This window comes from Panthera tigris, chromosome E2, assembly GCF_018350195.1.
Source record: "Panthera tigris isolate Pti1 chromosome E2, P.tigris_Pti1_mat1.1, whole genome shotgun sequence".
In the NCBI taxonomy this organism is placed as follows: Eukaryota; Metazoa; Chordata; class Mammalia; order Carnivora; family Felidae; genus Panthera; species Panthera tigris.
In genome coordinates this window covers 24,647,352-24,666,125 of record NC_056674.1, presented here as the reverse complement: position 1 = coordinate 24,666,125, position 18,774 = coordinate 24,647,352, and the positions used below count along the sequence as shown (strand labels likewise).

General features: G+C 41.5%; 1 protein-coding gene across 4 annotated transcripts in view; it reads left to right on the top strand.

The window, feature by feature from the left end:
- The window catches only part of SHCBP1 (SHC binding and spindle associated 1), an 80,304-nt gene that overhangs the window by 32,977 nt on the left and 28,553 nt on the right, over positions 1 to 18,774 (top strand). The gene's annotated exons all lie outside the window — the stretch shown is intronic.

Genomic DNA, 18,774 nt, shown 5'->3' with positions numbered 1-18,774 from the left:
AGAAAACTTCAAGGGAACCTGGCTATGCACCTTCGTGACAACATCCCTCATGACCTTGTAAACTGAAACTACTTAATCAGAGTACATGTTTGTGTGTGTTACCATACGTGGGAGACAAAGAAATAGAAAATGTGTAAAAATCTATGCCATGGGACATTCAGTGCTCAGTTCTTTGGGTACGAACCCAACTGAGCAGTGCCAGCACGAATAAAGTTGCTTCCCAGAAATTAAAAAGTCTTGGTGTCATGATTCTGTGCATGAATCCTGCTATAATCTCTGTTTCTATTGATTGGTTTCTCTCTTGGTTATGGATCATAGTTTCCAGCTTCTTCTCTGTCTCATTATTTCTGATTAGATGCTAGACATTATGAATTTTATGTTATTGCAGTAATTTGTTTTGTTCCTTTAAGTAGTGTTGGATGTTTTTCTGGAATACAGTTATTTGGAATCAGTTGGATTCTTTCAGTGTTTGCTTTTAAGCTTTGGGCAGGACAAGAGCAACTTTCATTCTAGAGCTAAATTATCCCCACTTCTCCCCATTTTTAGAATTCTATCTGGTGCCCCGTGTATTATGAGATCTTTTCATTCTAGCTGCTAAGAGTTAATTTTTTTTCTCTTATCCTTTCTGGCAGCTTTTCCCCAGCCTTGGGTAGTTCTCACACATACACAGGTTGGTACTCAACCAATATTCAAGGGGATCCACTGCAGGTTTCTGGAGCTCTCTGTGCCTCTCCTTCTTCTGGTATTCTGCCTTGGAAAATTCTGGTTGCTTAGTCTCCTAACTTTGATTTCTGTTTCTTTACCTTCCTGAATCACCTGGGGTCTGTTTCTCCTCCATGTACTGAGGCCTGAAAACTGCCTCTAGGCAGAAAGCTGATATAATTATAGAGCTCCCCTTTTTTGTTTTCATTCTCAAGTATCACAGTCCTGATTTGACTGTTGTCTGATGTCTAGAAAACCATTGTTTCATTTATTTTGCCCAGTTAAGGCAGGAGGGTAAATCTGATACATGTTATTCAAGCTTCACTAAAACTGGAAGTCTTTTTGGATCTTACCGGTTGGAACCATTTCTAAAGGAAGTAAGGGACTCTGTTAGCAACCAATTGGTAACCAGCTCAAATTTCCAAGTTTCTTTAGCTCATTTCTGTTGAAATCTTTACTAGAATGGTTGGTATTTGACCATAAAAATATTTTTGGAATATTTAACTAAAGGGAAATATGGGTGGGTGATATCACAGGGCATTAACTCTTTCAACTGAAAACATACAAATTCCAGAATCTCAGCCAACCCTAATTTGGTTTACTTATTGCCAGACTTACTTATTGCCTAATTTGGTTTACTTATTGCTAAACTTTACTTATTCTGCATTTAGGCTTATTTGTGTGGGTAAGGTCAAGGCTGGTTGACAAATAATATCCTACCTTACTAAAGAGCCTGTGTGAGCTCACCATGTGTACATACTTTGGGAGTTTAGCTTTTACTACTTTCAGGCCAGGTGGGCTGACAGCTTTCTTACTGAAATATTGGAAATAATCTTGGTGTGTAGCTCTTTAAAATCCATTTTGAATGAAATTGGGCCAATTTAGCAAGCAATTAAAAACTAAAAAAGATTAGAATCTTTGCATTATTTTCATGGGAAGCATAATACATTGCAGTTTCTTGTGAATGTTCTTGCAAAATCAAGTATCCCTAATTTATAGTTGGCCCTTGAGCTAGATGCAGCTCTCTAGTGATAGCTGGTGATATTTTTCATCAAGGCTTTTAGGAACTCACATGCTGTTTTATTTTAGATCTCTTAAAAAACTTTCTGAATGTGTTAGGCATGCTAACAGTGATGTGGCTTTTGGTACGTTAATAAAGTGCTCCAGCACTTAACTTTTCTTCAGTGCTTACAAGGTACCAAATGAGCTGCCAAGGAAGATGAGCAGACAGTGTAACACTTTCTAAAGTAATATTAAGCTTAATAGCACTAGAAATCTATTTAATTCCCTGTCATTGCATCTAAAATGCATTTAAATCTGTTGTCATTGGTAAAATGCTCACAGTCATTGGAGAAATATTTTTGACTTCGTGTTTAGATCTAAAATTTGCTAGTGAGACAAATCTCCAGTGCTGGAGGAAGTTAACATTTTGGCTTTTCAACATAGTATTGATAATAGGTTAGAGTTTATGGTTCCCTGGTGTCTTTCAATCATATGGGTTTAGAAAGGCTAAGGGATTTCATACTCCTTGTATGGGAAGACTTTTGGGAAGTCACATTGTTTTGGTCACAGAGTTTTCCTCTAAATCCAATATTCTCTTCTTTTAAATAATCATTTTGTTTAGCCAAGTCTGTGTAATTCCATATTAAATAGGTGTTGTCTCCTAATTTCAAAAGCAGAATCAACGGCTGTAATTCTTTTTTTAATCAGTGTAAAATGTGTATGTCCAGACTGTAATTGACTATTCAGCAGTTGACAGGGGAGGGTTCTGCTTGACTTTGTGGAATGTAATGACTAATTTGCTGATGGTGTTATTCTGCCATAGGGGAAGTGTGGAAATCTGCTCTGTAGAACACAATACAGAAAAGCTTTTCTGAAGGGGAGACTGATAGGAACTAGTAATGTTAGACATATGCCCACACTATGAAATTAACTGCATAATTCATAAGGAAAGATCTGAGAATATTAAAGCAAACATTGACAGTAGTAAAGCTAAGTCATTTCCCCAAAATAAAAATGTTGGCCTACATGTATTTTTCTGTAGCATGTGTTAGGGCACCTACTAGCTTAAGGAAAGAGATTGGATCTTCTTCCATATCCAATTTTTGAAGATTTAAGGGCATGGAAATGGCAGGGAATATAGGAGTCTCTCAGAAGATCCTATTTTGGAGATGGTGGAAATGTCTGAATATCTCATGTCTATCCAGCACTTTTGCTTCTAGAGAGTCTAGGGATAATTTCCTTAGAACATGAAGGCAGAATTTTTTCAGGTTTGTCACTTATGTTGGTTATGAATGCATGTGAGTTTGAATCTCTCATCATTGCTCTAGCTATTTTTAGAGACCACACATGTAGGGGCATTGTTTCAGCCCCTTTATGTTCCATTTCCATGCCAGCTTAATAAAATGATACCAAGCTAGAGCATTAGGTGATATTTCTCAGCACTTGGCTGAACATTAGAATCACTTCATGTACTTAAAAAAACAAAAAAAATGACCCTATACTTAGGCCCCCACACTCCTCCTGAGATTCTGAATTAATTGGTCTAGAGTTTGTTTAGGCATAGGTAATTTTTAAAAACATTCCAGGAGATTCTGATATGCTGGAGAGTGTAGCTGTAATGAGGGTGCAATCCATAGCAATTGCACTGGAGAACCTCAGATATCAAGTAAATTTCTAAGAAATGTTTTATTTTTAATCTCAAAACTCACACGGGCCTTGTTATATATTAAGTTACTACCATTGATTTTTGTTTTGTCTTTTGAAGTTTTTTTTTTAATTACCTTTTAACCCATTCTCAAAAATCATCAGTTTTCTTACAAAATGGGCTTCTGAACTGGCTCCAGATCTCCTATCCTCTGGGTAGCGGATGGAAAGGGTACCAGGAAGTTTTGGGGGCAAATCTTATTTCATTTTCTTTTAAAAAAATTTTTTTTAACGTTTATTTATTTTTGAGACAGAAAGAGACAGAGCATGAACAGGGGAGGGGCAGAGAGAGAGGGAGACACAGAATCTGAAACAGGCTCCAGGCTCTGAGCTGTCAGCACAGAGCCCGATGCAGGGCTCGAACTCACGGACCGTGAGATCATGACCTGAGCTGAAGTCGGATGCTTAACCGACCAAGCCACCCAGGTGCCCCAATCTTCTAACACTGATGAGCAGCAGAGTTTTGGGGGCCAGGATATGGGGCTAGGTTGAAGGCCACTTGTGCAAGATTCCTTTGGCCTTTCCCAACGTCTTTCTTCATTAGTCAACTTGCCTTCAGAGCTGCTTGGTCACAAAGTTGGCCCTCTCAGAAGGTTCTGAAGAATGGAGCTCAGTGTTTTTAGTGGGAAATAACTTAGTCTATTTGGGTGGAAGATCTGGACCCCTAGTCCTGGATTTTCTGCTGTCTGACCATGTGGCTTGGGCAAATCCTTTCACATTTCCCTAGTAGGTTTTCCTGCCTGTGGTGGGGGAATATGGGAATAATCCTGCCTGTCCTGCCTCTTTTCACACATTTGCCGGAATAGAGGTAGGCAATGTCTCTGAGGGGGCTCTCCAGCCTGAAAGCAACATGCTTTTTATGTTAGTTTCTCTCTTGATTGATTCTAAACCTTTTATTTCTCCTCATCTTCTTTTGGGCAGTTAAATGCCCCTTAGTTACTAATGATGATGATACTCAGTCCTCAATGAATGTTGGCTAAGTAATTATGTTTCAGGAACTGAGCTAAGAACTGTCATGTTGGCTTGTGAGGCAGTTGTTAGCTTCTTTGTCTGAGAACCTGGGCCAGTGAGCCTCAGTGAGGTTAGGCCACCTGCCTTGGGTCACACAACTGGAAATTAAGCCCAGACTCTCAAACAGACTCTCAAGCCTGAACTATTAACCCTTTTATTGGCTTGCACTTAGGTCAGACCTGACTATAAGAAGGCATCCTGGGGTCTATAAGGGAAATAAAACAATGACCCTATATTATCCACCTTGGGACAAAGTGGACAAGCCAATTGGGACTCTTTTTTTTTTTTAATTTTTTAAATGTTTTATTTATTTTTGAGAGAGAGAGAGAGACAGACAGAATCTGAAGCAGGCTCCAGGCTCTGAGCTGTCAGCACAGAGCTTGATGTGAGGCTCAAACTCATGGACTATGAGATCATGACCTGAGCCAAAGTTGGACACTTAACCAACTGAGCCACCCAGGTGCCCAGAGACTCCTTCTTTACCACACCACTGTCACTGGCTCCTTGTTCTTCTTCTTCTTTTTTTTTTTTTTAATGTTAATTTATTTGAGAGAGAGAGAGAGCAAGGGAGGGGCAGAGGGAGAGAGGGAGGGGGAGGAAGAATCTCAAGCAGGCTCTATGCTCAGTGTGGAGCCAGAATGTGGGACTGAATTTCACAACTGTGTGATCCTTACCTGAGCTGAGATCAGGACTCTGGCACTTAACTGACTGAGCCACCCAAGTGCCCGGGTACTCCTTTACCATACCACTGTCACTAGATCATCCTCAGGAAAGTCATATGTGGGCATAAATCTGATTTTCTGCTAGGGGCGACAGTTTAAAAGGCCAAGGGATTGGGGCAGGAAATGCTGCTTTGCCACTTTTCATCTTTAGGGTATGGTCCCAAGTTTCAAGGGTCTTTTTTGAAACCACTGGAAAACCCCCAAATCCTTGGTGAGTGAGGTGGAGCAGGACTTTGGGCCAGCATGGAAGTTTAGAAAGACAGGACTGGAATGATGAATTAGAAGTGATTGAGTCCAGCTGGCAAGCTCAAAGGCCTCTTCTTGCACAAGAAACAGTGCAAGTGACATTCTAGGGGGGGGGTTAGGGCTTTCCTTGCACTGGGGTGACTCTGCCCTGCTCCCATATCTTGAAAAATTCCTTCCTGGAGAGAAGCACTTCCTAATTTAGATTTTGTAATAAAAAGGCAGGCTCTCCACTGAAGCTGCAGATATTGGGAGAGTGAACTGACTGACCTAATTTTTTTTTTTTTAAAGTTTATAGAAACGGAATTCACGGAATGAACCACCCAATCATCTCAGTCCAATTTCCAAGTTTTTGTTTTTTATTAAAAAAGAGGAGATGTGGTTAAATATTTAAAAACAAAACTAAAAACTTATTAAGTCTAAAAGCAAAATGCAAGATAAATGAATAATGGCCTCCAGCCTGGAATGATTTCATCTAGAAGAAGGGAAATGAACTACACAGGAAGCCAATACCTGAACAGTGAACTGGACAGACCCTTCTGCCCACTGTCTGCCCACTTCCTGTACACTGCTTGCTATGTGAGGTCTCCATGTGCCTGGGGAAGTATGTATGGTAGGATTTTACTGAAGGGAGAGGACGATGAGCTGAGATGTGCAAGTTCAGCATTTCTCAATTTGATCTTCATGATATTTTTGTATCTTGATGTTTACAGGCATTCTTTGTAGCAACAAATATGTAAGTTAATTTATTTAACTCAGTGTTTCTCAAAGTCAGGCCTTTAACATGTAAAAGACTCTGAGAAGTCCTACAGAAAAAGTCCCTTGTCAGACTCCCAGAGGAAGATGTATGCAGTTTTTCCTAAAATTTCTGGTCACCTCTTTTACACACATTTTCTAGCATATCTGTCACTGAGAGTAGTAGAAACCATGTATTGCTAGTCAACATTTACCCTGCACTTTGTACCTGGTACTGTGCTAAGCCCTTTCCTCTCAATGTGAGGATTGTTTCCTTTACAAACTGGAGATAGCAATAGCAGCTACCTGCAGGATTGTTAAATTTCCCCAAGATCACACAGTTGATGAGTAGTGGGTGTCCATATCTGAACCCCCAAAATGTTGCCTGGCATTTGGGCTGTTTTCCTGTCCTGCCTCACTTCCCCAGTTCCCAGGCTCCAACCCCTCATTACTTGGGGTCACTTAAACAGGAGTCAGTTCCTAGCAGCTTGGCAGAGCAGCTGACATTCTGTAGGTGGTCACATGTTCCTGGGCTGTTAGGTCCCAGGTCCCCTCAGACCAGTGCCATGCTCACATCTTCACCAAGCCCTGTTCTTCCCTAACCCCGATGGAGTTGCTGTGGGCATGTAAGAGAAGAAACGTGGTTCTAAACTCAAACATCTTTAGTAGCAGGGAGCCTTTCCCCTTTTCTGGCTTGTAGGAGACATCAAAGATGGGTGGAAGTTTGCCGGTCTGGTTACAAAGTTGCCTGGAGGAGCTCTTGTTGCCAAGCTTCTCCCAAGGTCAGAGACCCCTTTGAAAAGGCTGTGTGGGGTTAGCCAGGGAGAAAATAGCAACACCTCTGAAGTGTGCTGAACTTGGCTCTAATTGAGCTCTTCGTGATGATTAGAATTTATTTGCATTCATTTTCCAGCAGAAGGGTTTCTCTGCCTCCTCAGATGGCATAGCATCAGAGCAGGGCCACATGTGCCACTGATGATTCTTTTTGGCAAGATTAGCCAAGGTACATTAGGCAAAAGAAGAAAAGATCAGAGATCTTGGGAGGCTCATACATCATGTTCTGTGAGCTCGCTGCCTCTGGTCCTCTTCTCTTGGAGACAGTGGTCTTGGTGAGGTTGGAAGGACCAGCTGATGGAGGGGGTAGGAAGAGAGAGACTATTTTGGGAGATAAAAGGCTGTTTGGAGGTGGTGAAGCTGCTCCCATTAGAGCACCAGGAAAGCTTCTGGAAACATTAACTCATTAAGCCTCCCACTCTCGTTGACTGGGAAGCCACTCTCTCAAGCCCCATTAAGCAGCCTAGATCCTAGGTGATGATCACCCCTTATTACCCTGGGCCACAGCTGTGCTGGGCGGGTGTGTCAGCAGGGTTCCCAACTCTGAAGACTTTTTGAAATCTCTCATTTTCAAGGGATATATTTTCAAATTCTCCAAGAGGATTTTTGAGTTCAAGGTTTGTTGTTTCCTTGTTCACTTGGCAATCACTAATGAGTTACTTGAGCATTGCACTGAACTTTGAGCATGACCCCAAACTCATCTCTAAGTGTCTGCTCTGCATCTGGTCTCCCCACTGCAGGTGGGGATTTGAGAAGAAGGTGGGAAGGGCACACAGTCTGGGTTCCATATCATAATATGCTTTCTTAAATGAGGAGTCATACATGTATTCCCATGAAATATCCTCCCCCAGAATCAGTGTGGCTATCTGTGGATGGATGGTTAAGGTCACTGGAGAAACATCTGATTTTGCTAAGACAAACTGTTGCTCCTTCTCTCCTTGGATGCAGTTTTGGAGGGATGGTCATTGCTGGTTTCTTTTTCTCTCCTGGCCCAGACGTGGACCAGTGATGTAAGCTCAGGCTATCACACACAACTTGGATATATATATTTTTTCCATGGTTCTAACATTATTATTATTATTATTATTATTATTATTATTTTAAAGATAAAGCTATAGCTACATTTCAAATCATTTCAAGGTTGTTAATTTGTTACTTTGGATGAAATTGTGGATGGTGGGCATAAATTAAAGTGTCTGACTTGTAGGACCAAAAGTGGTCCTAGATTGGCATTGGAAACAAAAAATGAAATTGCAACAAGGTAAAAGGAAGATGCAAAATAATAAGTGTTTTACTGTGTATAAAGGCTCATCCTGTTTTATGCAGAAAGAAGTCATAGTACTTCCACTGTGGAGGTTCAGCTCTACATGAGCCTGTGGGACTGTCCTGAGGGTCCAGGCCAGTAAGGTAGCAATTCTCCTTTTCTGAGTTAGGACAGCTTGGGGACCATGTTATTCCTGGTCTTGCCAAGTTGTGGGCCCAACCACTTAATCTTCCTCTGTAAAATCAGGATATCATTGGCTCCTTTCCTGTGATCTTGGGAGGGTCTTCCCAGAGATATATCTGTGAATTGCTACAGATACTCAGTCAAACTCCCAAGAATTTGGTTCTTGAGCAGGATGACTGAAGAATGAAAATGGGATTTTGCTCATTCCAAGGGTCATGCTGAATCCAGGTTTCTGCTCCTGGGTCTCCAGGATGACTCTATTTCTGTCCTTTCAGACAGCTTTGCCTTAAGCAATGAACATAAAGGAATCTCCTGGAAAGATACACGGTAGGAGGCTCAGACTCCTCTGTAAAAAAGGCTATAAAACTTCTTAGAATTTTTGTAAGGATTAAAAGAAAGATGGCATGTGCACACAGACTTATTTCCAACAAACATGGTACAAGTGTAAGGCTTTGTTGTTGAAAGTAATGGTTAAGTGGCCATAGGTCCAGCCTCTCACTTGGCTGTGCTGTCAAAAAGACTTCTGCGCAGACAGTTAATGTTTGAATACCTTTGGTGATGGGGAGCTCACCACTTGTAAAGCATTCTGCTTCATTGTTGGATGCTTCAAGTTAGAAAGTAGAAATGGCTTAAGACAGATGTCATGGGTCTTTATTCCACCTTGTTCCAGGGAATGGAACTGGCTCCTGTGTACCGTGTATAACGATCATATCAAATTCCTCCAGCTTAAAGGGAGGTTCATTTTGTTACTTAGTGCCCTGGAAGTCTCTCCTGAATGGAGAGGGAGTCTGAAGCATTCTCCGTGTGCTTGGTATAAGAAACTTTGGGGTGGGGAGGAATTCAAGGGACAGCAGGGGCCTCAGGCATTTGGGGGAGGGACAACAGTCTGGGCAATAGCCAGCATCTGCAGTGGCTATTAGACCAACACATCATTCCTCTGTGCCAAGCTCAGAGGAGAAGTCATTTATTTCCTGCTCTGCCAAGCTGTTTTAGATCTACACTGGCTGCCCCATCTTTGTTGGAATCTGGGGTAACGTGAGGTAAGGGAATCCACATCATGATAATCTACTAATGGTTTCTTAAGCACCTCTTCTAGGAATAGGGCCTGGAATTCTATTATCCAGTTGACTAGAGGGGAAAATTGTTTTCGGGAGTGTAATTAATGTGACTTTCAAAACCAGAAGTGATCCAGAGAAGACGATGACTTGGTCTTAAGAAACCCCTGGCCCACTTCCTGCCCTGGAGTGTGTTAAGAAACTCAGGAGATAAAAATGAAAATGAATTCAAGCCCAAAAGGTCCTAGGATAGCAATTTATTCAGGTGACTTGTTAGGAGTAGAAAGATCTGAAGTCAACATCAAACTTAAGGTAAAACGCTGAGACTGAAAACTGGTGGCCTACAGATGTTTTTTTTGTTTGTTTTTTGCCTACACAGTGTTTAAAAAATCTAATTAGCAACTAAGAGAAAAAAAGAATGGGAGTTTACATAAAAATCAGAATTTCCATTTTTTTTTTTTGTAAAAACCTAGAAGACCTGGCCCTGGGACCCCAAGTCTGGCATGCCCGGAGCTGAGAGGCTGCAGGTCCCTCTGTCTGGCACAGGATCTCCCACCCACAGTGTCTCTGAGACGGGTGAGGCAGCCAGGTGGGAGAGGAGCCTCTCCCTTCACAGTCTTCCTCTCATCCAAGTCCTGCCAGGCCGATGTTATGTATGGCTAGACAGGACTGCACTCTGGTAGACATTCCTTATTTAACTGCTCCAAAGCAGGAGTCATGGAGAACAGAAGTGACATAGAGAAACTAAAACAATATACAAGAAACTGTTGTGTCAAATGAAAAATTGTTCCTGGGTTTGCTCTTCTGTTGTTCCCAATCTGAGAGTCAAAGAAAATGATGTTTGTTGTTATTAAGACCCTTTAAGAGAGAAGTAGCTTTCCAGTAGCTTGGAAATAGCAAGCTAGTGGATTGTTTTTCCATTAATCATTGACACACTGGGTTGTTTCTTCCCCCTACTGACACACACGCGGGGGCTTTAGCCAGTCAATGTCAGCCGCTGGAGAATTACTGGATAGATATCAAAGAGCCTGTTGTTTATTATACCTGAATGCAGACAGATCCTCGATAACTGGGTCAGGAGTGGCCCACCAACACCTGTGGCTGTGCTTGAACATTATCATTTGAATTTCACAAGTAGGTTTGGATATATTTGGGTAAGTCCTTTATGTCAAAGAGCTAAGTGGATTTAGACCTTCAGAACAACTAAAGCAGTTCAATAAAAGCATCTAACATGTCCAGTTAGCAGTCTTCAAAATTATATTGTAAGCAACATTATGAAAAATTGTTAGAAATGGAAGTAGTTTCATCGTACTAAACTTCCTCTTGAAATTTTGAAATTTAATGGATGTTCATAGATATATTCATCTATCCAAGATTCATTGAGCACATGGTATGTGCCAGACTCTAGGAGCTCTAGGAGCTACAGATTTGTGAATACAGCTGAGACAGAAAGCAAGTCAACTTTGCCCACAACTGACATGTGAAATGAGTGGTCAAATGTGTAGTGTCATTTTGACTGGTCAACAATTATATTTATTTATTTAAAAAAATGTTTTGTTTTTTTTTTATTTGAGAGAGACAGAGAAAGTGTGCCAGGATGGGAGGGGCAGAGAGAGAGGGAGAGAAAATCCCAAGCAGGCTTTGTGCTGTCAGCTCAGAACCAGATGTGGGGCTCAATCCCATGAACCATGAGATCATGACCTCAGCAGAAATCAGGAGTCTGAGGCTTAACTGACTGAGCCATCCAGGTACCCAAGCAATTATTCTTATTATTTATTATTTATAAAGGTTTATTTATTTATTTTGAGAGAGAGAGCATGAGTGTGCGCAAATGAACAGGAGAGGGGAAGAGAGAGAGGGAGAGAAAGAATCCTCAGCAGGCTCTGCACTGTCAGCACAGAGCCCAATGTGGGGCTCAATCCCATGAACCATGAGATCACGACCTGAGCGGAAATCAAGAGTCATACACTTAACGCACTGAGCCACTCAGGCGCACCTATTTAGCTACTCTTGGTAGACATTTAAGTTATTTATACATTTTCACTATTATATGAAGATAATAGTGAACATGCTAAAGTGAACACTTGTACCCATGTATCACTGTGTGCTTGTCTGATTATTTTCTTAGAACAGGGTTTTTAACCCTGGCACTATTGCCACTTTGGCCTGGACAGTCTCTTGAGGGGAGCTGTCCTGTGCAAGGTAGGATGTTTAGCAGCATTTCTGGTCTCTTTCTACTAGATGCCAGTAGCAGCTCTCCAGTTGTGACAACCAAAAATGTCTCTAGACATTGCCAAATGTTCCCTGGGAGAAAAAGTTGCCTTCAATTGGGAGCCATTGCCTTAGAATAAATTCCAATAACTAGAAATTGCATCAAAGGGGATGTACAACTCCAAGGTTTTGTTTATGTGCTCCAAATTAAAGGCTGTGGGAGATTATACCTTGTTGTTGATGAAGGTGTGGGGGAGCAGGTATCCTCCTGCACTGGTGGGGGTATAATTTTTTTAAGGATTTTTTTTAATGTTTATTTATTTTTGAGAGACAGAGATAGAGTGTGAGCAGGGAAGGGTCAGAGAGAGAGGGAGACACAGCATCCAAGGCAGGCTCCAGGCTCTGAGCTGTCAGCACAGAGCCCAATGTGGGGCTTGAACTCCTGAAACGAACCGTGAGATCATGACCTGAGCCGAAGTTGGACGTTCAACCGACTGAGCCACCCAGGCACCTGGGATATAGTTTTTTTTTAATTTGAGTTGAAGTTTACATAACATACAGTTACCATTTTAAAGTGTACAGTTCAATGAGATTTAGTGCATTCACAATGCTGTGCAACTATCAGTTCTCTCTAGTTTCAAATATTTTCATTACTCCAAGAAAAATACCCATTAAATAGTCACTCCAGGTTTCTCCCTTGCCCTATCTACTTTCTGTCTCTGGATTTGCCAATTCTGTCAAATATTTATTTTGCCAAATAAATAAAGCACACAACATGTGATTTTTGTGTCTGGCTTTTTTCACTTAGCATAGTATTTTTGAGGTTCTTCTAAGTTGTAGCATGTATCATACTTTACTTCTTTTTATGACTGAATAATATTCCATTGTATGTATATATCACAATTTGTTTATCCATTCATCATTGATGGTCATTTGGTTTGTTTACATTTTTTTGGCTATTGTGAATTATACTGCTACAAGGTGCATACATTTAAACATTTTCAACCTATCAGATTGACAGAGGTTAAAAACAACATTGAGATATTTTAAATGCCTTTGTTATAAGTGGCCAGTAAATATGTTTAAGAATATTCAGATTCCTTGGTGTGGACAATGGCAGCTATTTTGATGTTTGTCATCAATAAGTGAATGTGAAAATATGTGCTGAGATTTTATTTATTTATTTATTTTTGGTCTGGTCCTGTGTTAAGTGTTGGGAATGGTGGGATTTTCAAAAGAAGCATAGAGGTGTTTATTACTTTACTCACCCACTGCCCTTACCCTCAAGGAGTTTATTCTCTGGAGTTGCATGGGGGACAAGAATTCTGAGTTTGATTTGTTATTAGGCTATTGCTTTTGTACCTCTTGGCCTTAAACATCTGTCATGAGGCAAATGATCCTCCCATGAATTAGCCCAATGACTGAAGTTTCACAAAATTCATTTCCTCAAAGGCGCCAGGCAGAATAGCCTGCGGACATCATGTTTGTAGAATTCTGGGCAGTAATCTTCCAATGTTTACCTTCTGTGCATCAGTGGAATTTGCAAGCTGCTTTAAAAAAATATTCCATTGCTTTAGAAAGAATTTCAGTTTTACCTCTGTGGAGAAAAAAGCCTCCGTAGAGTTCAATGTTACATTAAGGATTTAGGGAAATAGGATTAAAAACCCTGGTAGTGGTTGGTTCACTCTTTGCTAGTTCTCTATTATATGCTTCAGCATATGATAATTATAATTTAAAGGGAGTCAGATACTGAATTTAATACATTAATACTTCCTATATTTGCTTACTATGGCTGCCGTAAAGTACCACAGAATGGGTGGCTTAAACGGCAGATATTTATTTTTTCACATTTCTGAAGGCTGGAAGTCCAAGATCAAAATGTTGACAAGGTTGATTTCTTCTGAGGCCTCTCTCTCTTTGACTTACAGATGATTTTCTTCTCTGTGTATCTTCATATGGTCTTCTCTGCTTGTCTGTTCCCTAGTCTCTTCTTGTAAGGACATTGGTCATATTGGATTAGGGCCCTCTCATATGACATCATTTTACCTTCATTATCTCTTCATTAAAGACCCTATCTTCAAATGCAGTCACATTCTCAGGTACAGGGATTAGGACTCCAACAGAAGAATTTGGGGGAGATACAGTTCAGCCCACACGCTTCCTAATGTGGACAGTGATTAGAAGCCATATAGAATGTAAAAAAAGGTTGGTACTTGAAAATCTTCAAAAGCAATTCACCTTTATCACTTTCAAGTCCATTTAGTTAACTTTAAACTATCCACCTCAAGGTGTTGCTAAATTGGGCTAAATTGGACTTGCTTTATTAAACAGATCTCTTATTTGTATTTGCTGCATTATTTATATTTAAGATGATGAGAAAATACATCTGCCAAATAGGGTAACCGCTCCTATCACAGATATTCTTTCTTTTTATTGAGATACAATTCACATATAATAAAATTCACTCTTTCAAAGTGTACAACTCAGTGGTTTTCGTATATTCTTAAAGTTGTACATTCTTAAAGTTGTACCATGGCTTTAATCCCAAGATGTTCATTACCTCCAAAAGAAAACTGTACTCCTTAGTAGTCACCCTTGGTCCCTCTCCACCCAAAGGTAGTCACTCTCCACCCTTCCTTCCCCAGCCCTGCTAATGACTAATCTACTTTCTACATTCTGGATTTGCCTGTGTTGGACTTTTCCTATAAATGGAACCATACAATATGTGGTCTTTTGCATCTGCTTTCTTCCGCTGAGGATAATGTTTTCAAGGGTCACCACAGTGACAAGGGTCAGTACTTCGGTGGGTTTTTTTTTTAATGCTGAATAAAATTCCATTACATGGAAGTGCCACATTTAATTTGTTTATTTATCAGTTGATGGATACTTGTTTCCACTTTTTGACTGTTATGAATAATGCTACTATGAACGTTCATGTGTAAGTTTTTATATAAACATTTATATAAACAATTATTTTCAATTCTCTTGGATATATACCATATACTGGGTCATATGGTATCTCTGTTCAGAGCTAAGGAGCTGCCAAATGGTTTTCCAAAGCAGTTCCACCATTTTACATTCCCAGCAGCAATGTATGAAGGTTCCAATTTTCTCCACATCCTTACCAACTTCTGTTACTGTCTTTTTTATTATTATAGAAAGACTAAGGAGCCCATATTTACTTTAAATTTGCTTAGCAAAGCTTTATTCATGGTACTGTGGAGGCAAGCACCTGACTCCTGACTTGGAAGGTTCAAGCTGCTCTGTTTTGTTCCTCGGGGGACCTAACTTGCTATCGTCCCTTTCCCACTTCCCCTCGGTGAGTTTTGGTTCTGCAGCAAACAATGCAGCTCCAGCCCGTCCTTTGCGCTTGGTGAGAGTCAGGTGCAGACAGGCTCCCTCCACACCCCTTGGGTGTGAGGAGGGAGTGGGGCGGGGTGTGTGGCTGATGAATTCACACTTCTGGCATGCAGACTTGCATTCCTCTCCTGTGTTGTCACCTTGCCTTGTGCAGCACGGAGGGATTAAATGAGTGTTCAACTCTTTTTTTTATTTTTGTTGTTGTTTTTCCTGAATCAATAAGGAATTTACCCCCTTCTACTGTCTCACCCTTCTCCCAGTTATGCAGTTTAACATTGATTTTTTTCCCCTCCTTCTAGGCATATAAAGTACTTGTAGCTTTCTCTTTAATGACAAATCAATTCCAACACCTTAATACTACAGAGTTGGGAGAGCTGTTGAGTTTAAAGCTTTCGTTCTGTCTTTCTGTTTAAAAAGCCTGAGTCATCTGTGATTGATGGAGGACATTACTGAGAGAAGTTAGCACCATTTTGATTTATTTTGTTTACTTTGAAAACAGTTTTCTCACTTGTCAAATTAATTATGAGAAATGAATTGTGGAATGGTTGGGGAGGAAGGACAGAGAAAGCCAAGGTTTAGACTCCCCTCCTTAGCTGAGGATGGCCTCTGCAGGGGCCCCCTTGCCTCCTCCCTTGCACCCTGGTGTGAGCTGCAGGTTCCAGGGCACTGACTCCTTGGCTGTGTACTGTCAGGAGGGGTTGGAGCTGGGGAGAAAAAGCATTTGTGTAATTGTTTGTAGTGCTTTAACTCCAATTGCCTCACCTCAGGTTCTTTGCATACCATTTCCTCATAGCTCAAGGTACTTTTCTTTCCTAGCATGTAAATATCAAATATTGTAATAAAATATCTGTTATGCAATGTCAATGATACCCTCTACCAATAGCATGGACTATTTTTTTCTTGATTGTGGCTGAATCCCCAGTGCCTACCTCTGTACCTGTTACTAGTTGATGCTCAATATTTATTGAAGAATAGAAGGAATAAATGTCATGAAGATGAAACAGAGTGCACAGTATGGCATCTAATCATGATGGGGGAGGAGGGATGGTGTGCAGGGTGGTCTCTGAAGAAATGAAAGATGAGCAGGAGTTGGTGGTCTGGGTAAAGAGTTTCAGGGAGGGGAATTTTAAGAACAATGGAAATGAATGAAGTCACAAAAGCAAACATGAAACATTCAGTGCCTAAGAAGCTGGAGCCCCAGGGAGTTCCAGCATTTGGTGGACTTGTCTTTTTCTGGCATCATTTTCTGCAGGATAACCTATGAGCTGATGAGACAAAGAGGATTCTGGAATTTGGGTGCTAGAAAGAATCTACAACCCCAAAGTCAGGGGACTGGTGGATGGCTTCAGAGGGCTGAGGCCTGAATACTTAGTCCAGTGGTGGTATCTAAAAGTGATCCTGGTGAGCCAGACTGCAGAGGGCAGTTTCCCTTAACTGTCCCAGTGAAGCCCAAGGTGGGAGGCCTCTGCTGCTATCTTAAAACTCCTTCCCTGTAATTGCAGGGCTTTGCCTTTGTCCTTTCTCAACTAGAAACAAGGCAAGGCTGATCCTTTATGGCTGATTCAGCTTGGGGTTGGATTCTTTTGGCACCATCCTGCAGCCTCCTTGGTTCATCCCCACTTCCTGGTAGGCAGGTAGCTGATTTTGCTTCCCTGGGGAGGAGGCCCTCAGTGCCATCCTGGCTCCTCCTGGTGCCTGAGGGCTGCTGGCTGTCACCTCCTGTTGCTATCTGTAACACTTGGCTTCACATTTGCCTGTCTTCTGTGCCTTTCCCAATTTGTCATTATTATTTTAGTGATAATAGAGAGACCACTGGGAGAAGAGGCAGCAGGCAGCAGCTTTTACAGTTGATTAAATGCCTAAAGAACTAAAAGAGATGTGGGCTGGCTTGCCCTTTGCTCACCTGGAGCCTGTCACATGTCATCTTGCCTTTGGTTTCCTCTCTGCTTGGTGGTCACAACCCATCTTACTCGCAATGCAGATACTTGTTCTAATTAGGGAACCTGGCTTAACATTTCCCTTGGTGTAAACATTTTGAAAATAGATATTTGCAAGTGTGTAGTTTCTTGGGCTCATTTTGGCTTGCAGAGCATGTTAATACTTCTGATCTCTAAGTGGAGAAGCTTTTAAAAGCACCCTTGCCTAGAGTGAAGGCGAGTTGCAGGCAGAGACAGGGTGACACTCTGGCTGAGATGTGGCAAGGTTTTGGTAAGTGAAAGTTAACCTTTAGTTTGGTTATCTCGTAAGAAAGAAGATAGCATGCATTTAAATTTGCCTCCCAGAAAATTACTGCTCTGACTGATGGGATTTCTGTTCAGTGGTTCACATGGGCATAACTATGGGGTTTGCTCACAGTAGAAACAGGGGCCACCCCCTGCAGAATGTTTTCATCTTGCTCTATGAAGAAGCTGATATGCTGGGTGTTTCTTGATTTCCTACAAGGTGGGCTACTTGTATTCTCTACTGCAGTGTGAGGCTGAGTGTCCTGTGACAGAAATGGGGTACTCTGAAATCTAACCACTCTCCTTATGCATTACTTACTTTTTTGTAAAGTCTCTTCATTCATTCAAAATTGTCCTGTTCCCCTAGCACATCTGAATAATTGAAGTTTGACTGTAATCGCCATAATTCACAATTTTACAGCAATTTTGAAGACAATTCAGAATTGTGTGCTTCTTATCACATGGAAAGGTCCAGATGACAAAGCCAAGAATACAGTAAATTTTAATTATGGTATAGGACAGGCCTTGTCTGGGGAGGTTGAGGCATGGCCAGCAGATTGCATAGTTAATTTGGGCAAGGGGGACACCCGGGCATTTGTTTCACAACAAGAGGAATCAGAATGAGACCATTTAGAAGCATTAACATGCAGGCAGCACTGAATAGAACTTTCTAACCAGCTTTTAATGTCCACAGATGAGAGGAAAGTCCTCATGGGCAAGAATGAAACTTCTGAAAGAATGGGAGATGAAAGAGAATTACAGAGAGGGCCCCCACATCCTGTGGGCAGGGAACTCTTGTTTTACACAGATACAGCTGTGCACAATGGCTCCATTTGTGGAAGTAATGCCCAAAGCCATGTAACACTGCAGTTCTGTTGCCCACACTGGCAGAGTGAGAGGAGCATGACCTGAATCACAGGACTGGCCTGGGAGGTGTAGAAGCATCCAGAAAAATGAGCAAACAGCTGCAAAGAAGGATGGAAGGCACCTGGATATCAGGAAAGATATGCAACCCAGCTCCCCCAGGTCTGTGCTGGGAAGAAGGGCTGGGGTGGTTTTAGAGCCATGTGCAAGGAAGGAGTCAGACACAGATGGAGCCACATAAACTGGTCTGCTGAGTGCAGGGCCCAGGGCTGCAAGATGCCATGGCAGATGCAAAGATGCAAGCCTTGTGGGGGATCTGGGATGTTGATGCAGGTGCAGGGCAGTGTGTCAGGGATGCTGAGGGCCGAGGTGCACAAATAAATGGTGGAATGCCCATCTTTTAAAAGAAGGCTCTGGAGATAGAGATGAAAAAACCATAGGCCTTGCTCTCAAGGAGCTCAGAGCCAGGGAAAGGGACACATGCAATATAAGATTGGAGCTTAAATAAAAATACATTTGCTGATAGTGATAGGCTTCATGGAAATGTAAGATTTAACCCCCTGGGACAGAGCCTAGACCCCATCTATGTGTTCAGGGAAAGTGTGGGTGTCTGTCCTTCCTGGACTCCACAACACACCCATTTGGTTGACCTTATCATTCAG